The sequence below is a fragment of the Odontesthes bonariensis genome, unplaced genomic scaffold (genome assembly GCF_027942865.1).
Source record: "Odontesthes bonariensis isolate fOdoBon6 unplaced genomic scaffold, fOdoBon6.hap1 scaffold_197, whole genome shotgun sequence".
NCBI classification, from domain to species: Eukaryota; Metazoa; Chordata; class Actinopteri; order Atheriniformes; family Atherinopsidae; genus Odontesthes; species Odontesthes bonariensis.
Window position 1 is genome coordinate 12,413 of NW_027457410.1, and position 11,439 is coordinate 23,851.

Below are 11,439 nucleotides of genomic sequence, written 5' to 3' on the forward strand. Positions count from 1 at the left end.
CAACCAGACGTGGCACATACCTCTGCTTATACGGGGCAGCTGCCTGACTCGTGGCCAGTGGCTTGGGTGCAGACAGCTCCAGGAACTGATGCGCAAACACCCAAATGCGATCACTGAGGATGCGCATCCCCTTGTTGTCATCAAGGTGAATCTAAACCAAAATAAAAGGTATATAAATCAGCAAAACAGACAAGTAAAATAAGTATTGAATATAAATTCTCACCACTTTCTAACTTCAGAATAAGATTGTACTTACTCCATCATAACTCCACAGATCGACGCGACTTAGGGGGAAGTCCTCGGCAATGGAATAAAACGGCATCTCTGAATAGAAAAATATGTATAATTATACAAACATCCTTTTCACCAAAGACAACTGCCATCAAAATACTGGAAATGAACTCAGAATTATTTTACTCCATACTTAGATTTGCCGAAACACGATGATACTCCTGCTGGAATAGCTCCTGTTTCTCCATGGATTCCGTCAAGCGTGGAATCATACCGATACAGAACACCTAGAGGAAGAATTGCATTATCAAATTACTTTATTTACAAATACATCAACTACTGATGCTTGGTGTTTTAAGTTTTTTTTATTTCTCTTTTGTTACGTTTATTCTTCTTATTCCTTTTTTAATGTGAAGCACATTGAATTGCACGTGTCTGAAATGCGCTATATAAATAAACTTGACTTGAAAATAAAATAACACACCTTAGTGCAGTGCTCACGAACTGCCTCCAGGTACAACTTAAAGGCCCGTCCTGCCTCTTGGTGGTTGATGCTGGACGTGAGGTTGTTGGATGGAGCAAAAACGCAAATAGCGTCAGGACGACGAGGAAGTACGACCTTCTCAACCTCCTTGCGCAGCTGATCTGCGTCAGCCCCTGGAGTCGACATAAAGGCAAAAGATACGAAACCTCCTTGCATTTTAACAATGCCATCTGCCAAGGACCGCAAATGGGACGCCCCGATAACAAGAACCAGCTATGGGAGGAAAAAAAAAAAAAAAAGACAAATTATAGCAAACTGACAATAAGCAATCCATTTCTACATTGTATATTTGAATAGCATGAAAATTTTCATACTTTCTTATCAAGGCTCCCATCCGGAATGACCAGCTTGTGACGACGCCCAGTATGCTCGCTGATTGGCCATTCGTTCGCTTTGTGTCGCCGCCCAGTTCCGCGGCCTATAAAGGAAAAGATATATATTAATCACTGAAAACAATATATATTAGCACACAGAATATACAAATACTCTCCATTCTTTAATAATATATAAATGATACTCACGGCCAACAAAGTCACTGGATGGCGTTGGTACGCCAATGCGCTGAACAGGCGAAGCCTCAGCACGGCGACGAGCAGCTTGAGATCTACGACTAGTTCGTGGCATCTGCAAATTGACATTAGAGAAATATGACAAAAACATAAGGGATTACAGCACAGTCTCAATGATAAGACAATATACAAAAAGACAACTACTAAAATCCGTTAAAAATACATATATTTACAAGAGCAAATACTACCATTTATCCTAATTATGAAAGTAAGCAGTAATGTTAAGTTGACTGCAAATGATTTGAAAGTTTTCTGCACAGTGAAAGCCAGTAAATACATAAAACCATTGAAAAGGAACATTCAATCCTCATGGATAAACATGAAAAAAAATTTAACTAGGACAGCACTCTCCAACTTATGATATCATGATACTTTTAACAAGTATAAAAGTTTTAATATATATATTTAATAGTATAACAGATAAAACCAAGCTCCTCTGCTCTCTATTGATCATTCCAAACATGAAACAAAACAATGCAAGCCCTTGCAAGCCCCCTGGTGTGTGCGCGCTAACTGGTGTGAACTCACGTGCACAAACTCGTCCACAGAGGGGGAAGGACCTGAAAGTTGTTTAATTTCGAATTTTCCGACTTTCAGGTCACTCCCCCTCTGTGGACGAGGTTGTGCACGTGAGTTCACACCAGTGTGCGCGCACACAAGCTAGGGGCAGACTCACGCTCAGCTTGGAACACGTGGTTGGTGACTGTTCTGCTCAGATAGAGAAATAATAAACCTAACGTGACTGGTTAAAAACAGCCGGGAGCGCTCGATTTTTGCAAGCATGATTACAGGCTTTAGAGAAAGCTACAGAATTTGGGAATTTTCCTAAACAGCCCATTTAATATTCTACTTCCAGAATCCCAAAACAGTTCAAGCTAATATGACTAAATAAAGGTTGCCGACGGCAGCTTTAAGAGGTATGAATCAGCCTTTAGTTTAAATAGCTTATCAAAATCAGTCACTCATTTTTAAAACAGCAGCACAAAAAAAAGAAAAAAAAACACACCTTTGCGGCTTATTAAAAGAAAACTCCGGTATTTTCAACATTAAGCCTCTTTTCTGAGTCGTCTGCAATGTTTTAAAACCCCCCTCAGCGCTTTTTTGATGTAGGCCATGTTTGTAGTTCTCTCGCACCAGAAATGCTGCTAGGTGTATTGCATTTCCAGTGCGAGAGAACTACAAACATGTCTTCCTTCTCTCAGAAATGAGGCTTAATGTTGAAAATACCGGAGTTCTCCTTAAAAACGCATGTAATTTAAATACCGTCTACATTTGCTACACAATTATCAATAAAACAAAATCCTTTTTAATTTCAACCGAAGAAAAGTGAACAGACTGTATTGAAAATCGTCGTAGTACAGCGCCCCGTCCCTATCCACCATGTTGGCAGTATGCTAGCGTAAACACGCCAGTCTCCCCGTTCGTTTACATTGCAGCCTTTTGTTAGCAGCCATGCTATTAAACGCAGCACGAGGCACGCAAGCCACCGACAGCAAGCCACCGACAGCGACCCAAAAAACACAGTATTAACGCCCTTACCTTATACAGTTAATATTACATTAATTCATTCTTTCGTATATTCTCTTTACAAAAAGATTGATAGTTTCAAACTGAGTAATTTTTAATAAACTTCAAAGCATTAACTATCAAAACAGAATCACGGTCAACCTTAACTGATTAAAACAAAATAACTTAACAAAACTTACCTCGGAAAGATAAAGTCCAACAATCGAAGATTTGCAGAAAAATGAAGAAAAAGCGTTCAGCAGTTTTTCAACTGTTTGAAAACTTTAAGCTCACAAACGTCCAAGAAAGAACATTCATGAACTGAGAGCGGTTGACCAAACCCAACTATTTAAAGCAGGCGCGGCCAGCCCCAAAAGAATCACGTGATACAAAACACAGGCTATAGGAGGGTTTCACATGACGTCACAGTGCTGCATCGCGAGACTTAACTATGAATATAAACTCTTTGACACTCTTGGTTTCCAATAATAATCTGTAGCCTAATGGATATTTCACATGTTTCTGAACCCCATCACATTTTATGACGCCGGTTCGAATCCAGCTTGTGACATTACTTAGAGGGGATAGAGAATCCAAATCGTCTTTTCCCCGTTTTTGGTGTTAGTCCTGAGTCTCCCCGCTGTGGGGAGTACTCATGAAGTGCCAGCAAGTGTCAGAACCTCTGTTTCAAGTACTCGCCTTTTTAATATATATCCCCCTATCCATTTTTGTGAAAAAGTGACGTAACTTTTTCAGCAATCGCGCCCCCCCGCACCCAAGTCCACAGCCACTCCGTTTCAGACACGCCCCTTTGGCGAGAAACAGGAACTTGTGTACCTTCCGAGGCTGTAAAAGCGGACTACGATCAATACAAATTCTTCCCCCGGAAAGCAATGTTCGCAATCAATGGCTTTTATTTATTTTTAAAAGCTTCCCCAACCGCGGAGTTTTCCTTTGCGCTGCGCTGCGCATTTCACTGACTACAGTTTCACAAAGCTCCGTTCCGAGCAGCTCATGGTCAGTTCCGACAGGAACAGACCCAGACTGCAGCGAGCTGTGCGCACCGCTGAGAATGTGATGGGCTGCAGCCTCCCATCTATCCATGACCTGCACCTCTCCAAGACTATGGGGCGAGCAGGTCGGATCACAGCTGACCCTTCTCACGCTGCACATGGACTATTTGCACCACTCCCCTCGGGCAGGAGGCTTCGGTCCATTCGGACCAGAACCTCCCGTCACAAAAACAGTTTTTCCCCCTTGCAGTTGGACTTATGAACACTTCATAATCACCTCATAACCTGCCCCAGTCACTTTACCATCATTAAAATTGCACTAATGAAGCTGCACTGTTGTTGCTCTGTATATTGGATACTGTGTATTGTTGTACACACCTTGTACATTTTATATTCATACATTTTCTATTCTTTATTTTTTATCCTATGTTACATGTTTGAACCTTACGCCGCAGCAAATCCCTAGTTAGACCTTCGCAACTAGTGAACACTGTTCACTAACAATGGCAATAAAACGAATTCTGATTCTTATGAAACAAGCAACGGAAACTTGTATTTCATAATGAAGTTGCCAGATAAGCTCTGAAACGACGGAAAAAAACGCATTCTAAACCCAGCATAGTAACAGCTGTTTCAGAGAAATTTTTAGGGGGGTTCTGAGCCATTACATACCCAACCAATTTTTTGGGGATACATATCACATCACAGAACAAGGATTAATGCCCCATTCAACCATTCTCTATCACCTTTAATTATTTATATAACAGACAGTTGTTTATAAATGACTTCAGTTTTACCAGGTGTCCAAGTGTTCAATCATGAATTGCAAACTTATAAAATCTGATAAAACATGATTTTATTCAAATACGAGATTTGTCGCACGCTCCGCCCGGTGGACGGGTGCGGGAGACGCGTGCCGGCGTCGATGACCACGTCGGGGCGGCGGTGCCGGCGGTCAGGCGGTCGCCCGGCCGGAGCTGCGCTTGTTACCATGTTAGATTGCTTGTCGCGGGTTCGAACCCGACTTGAGATGTCCCTACATGTGTGTTGTTAAAAATTATATCTGTTTTTCCTGGTGTCCATGTGTTAATTCATGTGTTCCAAAACTTGTAAAATCTGATAAAAATGATTTTTTTCAAATACAAAAAATACTCAAAACTGTTATTTCTCTATAATGTGGCATATTGAATATTACACCACATAGCTTATAGTTTAACCCACTGCACAGGACTGAAGCAATGCATAAAGTTAAGAAGTTTTCAATAGATGAAACATATAAAATGTTAGACTTATATATTTTTATTACATTAATATAATAATTCCAAACCAAATTTGTATTTTTAAAACAATTGCATATGTTAGCCTCTAAATCTCACATGCATCATCCAATTTGCACCAAACTAGATGTGAATGACCTTTGTTAACATCTAAAGAGCCCAATAGGATTATATTGGAGTGTGACTGCAGTGCGCCCCCTAGATTATTTAAACAGCTATATCTCCCTGAGACATCATCCGATGTGCACCATATTTTTTGTGCATCATTACAAAGCAACACTTGACACATTGGCGTTGTTAATTTTTTACTTCACTAAACCCCGCCCCCACAAAACAGGAAGTGACAGTAACTCACGTCAGGAAGGTGAGATATCGCTCCAACTTTGAACACGTGCCACTGGTGTCGTACTGTCGTGGACTGAAGGCCATTTGGGAGATTCGTCGCACGCTCCGCCCGGTGGACGGGCACGGGAGACGCGTGACGACGTCGATGACCACGTCGGGGGGGCGGTGCCGGAGGTCAGGCGGTCGCAAGGCCGGAGCTGCGCTTGGCTGCGAGGGCCGTTATCACTGCTTGCAGTTCTTGTTAGGCCCGAGCAGCTAAGCGCTGCGAAGGCCTATTGTTTCTGAAGGATTTCACTATTATTATTATTAGGCCCGAGCAGCTAAGCGCTGCGAAGGCCTATTGTATCTGCAAGATTTCACTATTTTTATTCTTATGATTCTTTTTCTTTTCCGCGCGGAATCTTAAATGGCGACGCCTGAACGTATTCGAAAACTCCCGAAACTTTACCCAAAATTGTCCCCCGCGTGAAATCACATGTTTTTAATGTACTCGAAAGTGGGCGTCGCCAAACTGCTCTATAGCGCCACCTAACGTGAGATAGACCGAACCGTACGTCGTAGAGATCTGAAACTCGGTATGTACGTAGATCGCCTCAAATCAAGAAAAAAAGTCTCTTGGAGGTATGCTCTAAAACGTACAAGGAGGCGGCCATTTTGGGTCAAAGGGCAAATTTTGGCCATTTTTCATATTTACACACCTCGCAGGAAAATTTTCACGCCCCAGGGATTTTGAGCTACGGACTTCATTTTTGGTCAGTATGCAGTTAAGGGATGGGGGCACAAAAGTTATCAGAAGACTTGAGTTTTTGAGCATGTTTAGGGGGCTTGGCCAAGCGGCGAACTTGGCGTACTCGCCAGTGTAAACGAAACGCTATATCTTTCACCTAAAAAGTTTAAACTGCACCAAACTTGGTATGAGTCATCCATGTTGGATGCATGTCAATCCTATGTGGTCATATGCTGACGTCATCTAAGCCCCGCCCCCTCAGAACAGGAAGTCACTTTTTTTCCTTGGAAAGCTCCATCTCTGGCCCCCTTCACCTAATCAACATCATCTTGTGTCAGAATACAGATAACAAGTTGGTCTAACTTGCTTTAAAGCACCAACAGTTTTCAGTTGAAGGCGTGGCTATGGCGGCTTGGTGAAGTCAGACATCACGCCGTTACCATACGTTTGGCTCTAAATTCTACAGTTTTGAGCCGAGATGCACCAAACTCACTGGGATCGATCCTAATCCGCCCCCCAACAGGTGTGCAGTCCAATATTTGATGGGCGTGGCCTAATGCCTCCACAGCGCCCCCTAGAACATCTAAAAACATCAGATCCAAGCCATGCTTTCACCAACAATCATGAAACTCAGCACACCTGTGCGTCTTGTCAGGACCTACAAAATAGTGTGGGCATGGCAGAATGGCACATTCCAATCCCTCGCCGTTTGCCTACGTTCGCCTCTAAATCTCACACGCATCATCCGATTTGCACCAAACTAGATATGAATGACCTTTGTTAACCTCTAAAGAGCCCAATAGGATTATATTGGAGTTTGACTCCAGTGCGCCCCCTAGATAATATAAACAGCTATATCTCCTTGAGACATCATCCGATCTGCACCATATTTTTTGTGCATCATTACGGAGCAGCGCTTGACACGTTGGCATGGTATGTTTCTGATGTCGCTAAACCCCGCCCCCACAAAACAGGAAGTGACAGTAACTCCTGTCTGGAAGGTGAGATATCGCTCCAACTTTGAACACGTGCCACTGGTGTCGTACTGACGTGGACTTAAGACGATTTGAGATATTCGTCGCACGCTCCACCCGGTTGACGGGCGCGGGAGACGCGCAACGGCGTCGATGACCACGTCGGGGCGGCGGTGCCGGCAGTCAGGCGGTCGCAAGGCCGGAGCTGCGCTTGGCTGCGAGGGCCGTTATCACTGCTTGCAGTTCTTGTTAGGCCCGAGCAGCTAAGCGCTGCGAAGGCCTATTGTAACTGAAGGATTTCACTATTATTATTTTTTTTCTTATGATTCTTTTTCTTCTCCACGCGGAATCGCGAATGGGGAGGCCTGAACGTATTCGAAAACTCACCAAACTTTGCCCAAAATTGTCCCCCGCGTGAAATCACATGTTTTTAATGTAATCGAAAGTGGGCGTTGCCAAACTGCTCTATAGCGCCACCTAACGTGAGATAGCCCGAACCGTACGTCGTAGAGATCTGAAATTCGGTATGTATGTAGATCGCCTCAAATCAAGAACAAAAGTCTCTTGGAGGTATGCTCTAAAACGTACAAGGAGGCGGCCATTTTGGGTCAAAGGGCAAATTTTGGCCATTTTTCATATTTACACACCTCGCAGGAAAATTTTCACGCCCCAGGGATTTTGAGCTACGGACTTCATTTTTGGTCAGTATGCAGTTAAGGGATGGGGGCACAAAAGTTATCAGAAGACTTGAGTTTTTGAGCATGTTTAGGGGGCTTGGCCAAGCGGCGAACTTGGCGTACTCGCCAGTGTAAACGAAACGCTATATCTTTCACCTAAAACGTTCAATCTGCACCAAACTTGGTATGAGTCATCCATGTTGGATGCATGTCAATCCTATGTGGTCCTATGCTGACGTCATCTAAGCCCCGCCCCCTCAGAACAGGAAGTCACTTTTTTTACTTTGAAAGCACCATCTCTTGCCCCCTTCACCTAATCAACATGATCTTGTGTCAGAATACAGAAAACAAGTTGGTCTAACTAGCTTTAAAGCACCAACAGTTTTCAGTTGAAGGCGTGGCTATGGCGGCTTGGTGAAGTCAGACATCACGCCGTAACCATACGTTTGGCTCTAAATTCTACAGTTTTGAGCCGAGATGCACCAAACTCACTGGGATCGATCCTAATCTACCCCCCAACAGGTGTGCAGTCCAATATTTGATGGGCGTGGCCTAATGCCTCCACAGCGCCCCCTAGAACATCTAAAAATATCAGCTCCAAGCCATGCTTTCACCGACAATCATGAAACTCAGCACACCTGTGCGTCTAGTCAGGACCTACAAGATAGTGTGGGCGTGGCTTAATGGCACATTCCAATCCCTCGCCGTTTGCATACGTTCGGCTCTAAATCTCACATGCATCATCTGATTTGCACCAAACTAGATATGAATGACCTTTGTTAACCTCTAAAGAGCCCAATAGGATTATATTGGAGTTTGACTCCAGTGCGCCCCCTAGATAATATAAACAGCTATATCTCCTTGAGACATCATCCGATCTGCACCATATCTTTTCTGCATCATTACAGAGCAGCGCTTGACACGTTGGCGTGGTATATTTCTGACGTCATTAAACCCCGCCCCCACAAAACAGGAAGTGACGGTAACTCCTGTCTGGAAGGTGAGATATCGCTCCAACTTTGAACACGTGCCACTGGTGTCGTACTGACGTGGAAGGAAGACGATTTGAGGGATTCGTCGCACGTTCCGCCCGGTGGACCGGCGCGTGAGACGCGTGACGGCGTCGATGACCACGTCGGGGCGGCGGTGCAGGCGGTCAGGCGGTCGCAAGGCCGGAGCTGCGCTTGGCTGCGAGGGCCGTTATCACTGCTTGCAGTTCTTGTTATTAGGCCCGAGCAGCTAAGCGCTGCGAAGGCCTATTGTAACTGAAGGATTTCACTATTCTTATTATTATTATTATTATTATTCATCTTCTTTTTCTTCTCCACGCGGAATCGCAAATGGGGATGCCTGAACGTATTCGAAAACTCCCGAAACTTTACCCAAAATTGTCCCCCGCGTGAAATCACATGTTTTTAATTGAGTCGAAAGTGGGCGTCGCCAAACTGCTCTACAGCGCCACCTAACGTGAGATAGACCGAACCGTACGTCGTAGAGATCTGAAACTCGGTATGTATGTAGATCGCCTCAAATCAAGAACAAAAGTCTCTTGGAGGTATGCTCTAAAACGTACAAGGAGGCGGCCATTTTGGGTCAAAGGGCAAATTTTGGCCATTTTTCATATTTACACACCTCGCAGGAAAATTTTCACGCCCCAGGGATTTTGAGCTACGGACTTCATTTTTGGTCAGTATGCAGTTAAGGGATGGGGGCACAAAAGTTATCAGAAGACTTGAGTTTTTGAGCATGTTTAGGGGGCTTGGCCAAGCGGCGAACTTGGCGTACTCGCCAGTGTAAACGAAACGCTATATCTTTCACCTAAAAAGTTCAATCTGCACCAAACTTGGTATGAGTCATCCATGTTGGATGCATGTCAATCCTATGTGGTCATATGCTGACGTCATCTAAGCCCCGCCCCCTCAGAACAGGAAGTCACTTTTTTTACTTGGAAAGCACCATTTCTGGCCCCCTTCACCTAATCAACATGATCTTGTGTCAGAATACAGAAAACAAGTTGGTCTCACTTGCTTTAAAGCACCAACAGTGTTCAGTTTAAGGCGTGGCTCTGGCGGCTTGGTGAAGTCAGACATGACGCCGTTACCATACGTTTGGCTCTAAATTCTACAGTTTTTAGCCGAGATGCACCAAACTCACTGGGATCGATCCTAATCCGCCCCCCAACAGGTGTGAGGTCCAATATTTGATGGGCGTGGCCTAATGCCTCCACAGCGCCCCCTAGAAAATCTAAGAACATCAGCCCCAAGCCATGCTTTGAACGACAATCATGAAACTCAGCACACCTGTGCGTCTTGTCAGGACCTACAAAATAGTGTGGGCGTGGCTTAATGGCACATTCCAATCCCTCGCCGTTTGCATACGTTCGGCTCTAAATCTCACATGCATCATCCGATTTGCACCAAACTAGATATGAATGACCTTTGTTAGCATCTAAAGAGCCCAATAGGATTATATTGGAGTTTGACTCCACTGCGCCCCCTATATCATGTAAACAGCTATATCTCCTTGAGACATCATCCGATCTGCACCATATTTTTTGTGCATCATTACGGAGCAGCGCTTCACACGTTGGCATTGTATATTTCTGACGTCGCTAAACCCCGCCCCCACAAAACAGGAAGTGACGGTAACTCCTGTCTGGTAGGTGGCATATCGCTCCAACTTTGAACACATGTCACTGGTGTCGTACTGTCGTGGACTGAAGGCGATTTGGGAGATTCGCCGCACGCTCCGCCCGGTGGACGGGCGCGGGAGACGCGTGACGCGTCGGTGACCACGTCGGGGTCGGCGGTGCCGGCGGTCAGGCAGTCGCAAGGCCGGAGCTGCGCTTGGCTGCGAGGGCCGTTATCACTGCTTGCAGTTCTTGTTCTTATTCTTTTTCTTCTCCACGCGGTTTCGCGAATGGGGAGGCCTGAACGTATTCGAAAACTCCCGAAACTTTACCCAAAATTGTCCCCCGCGTGAAACTGCATGATTTTAATGGAGTCGAAAGTGGGCGTCGCCAAACTGCTCTACAGCGCCACCTAACGTGAGATAGCCCGAACCGTACGTCGTAGAGATCTGAAAATCGGTATGTACGTAGATCTTCTCAAATCAAGAACAAAAGTCTCTTGGAGGTATGCTCTAAAACGTACAAGGAGGCGGCCATTTTGGGTCAAAGGGCAAATTTTGGCCATTTTTCATATTTACACACCTCGCAGGAAAATTTTCACGCCCCAGGGATTTTGAGCTACGGACTTCATTTTTGGTCAGTATGCAGTTAAGGGATGGGGGCACAAAAGTTATCAGAAGACTTGAGTTTTTGAGCATGTTTAGGGGGCTTGGCCAAGCGGCGAACTTGGCGTACTCGCCAGTGTAAACGAAACGCTATATCTTTCACCTAAAAAGTTTAAACTGCACCAAACTTGGTATGAGTCATCCATGTTGGATGCATGTCAATCCTATGTGGTCATATGCTGATGTCATCTAAGCCCCGCCCCCTCAGAACAGGAAGTCACTTTTTTTACTTGGAGAGCTCCATCTCTGGCCCCCTTCACCTAATCAACATGATCTTGTGTC

The 11,439-nt window shown here is 44.7% G+C and overlaps 1 long non-coding RNA gene across 1 annotated transcript; it reads right to left on the reverse strand.

Annotated features, from left to right (window-relative positions):
* Positions 1 to 763: 763 nt before the first annotated feature.
* LOC142376189 (uncharacterized) lies at positions 764 to 1,395 on the reverse strand. Its single transcript, XR_012769341.1, has 3 exons — positions 1,297 to 1,395; positions 1,090 to 1,193; positions 764 to 988 (listed from the first exon to the last, which is right to left on the reverse strand). It is a non-coding gene; the product is annotated as an uncharacterized LOC142376189 (long non-coding RNA).
* Between the last annotated feature and the right edge of the window lie 10,044 nt (positions 1,396 to 11,439).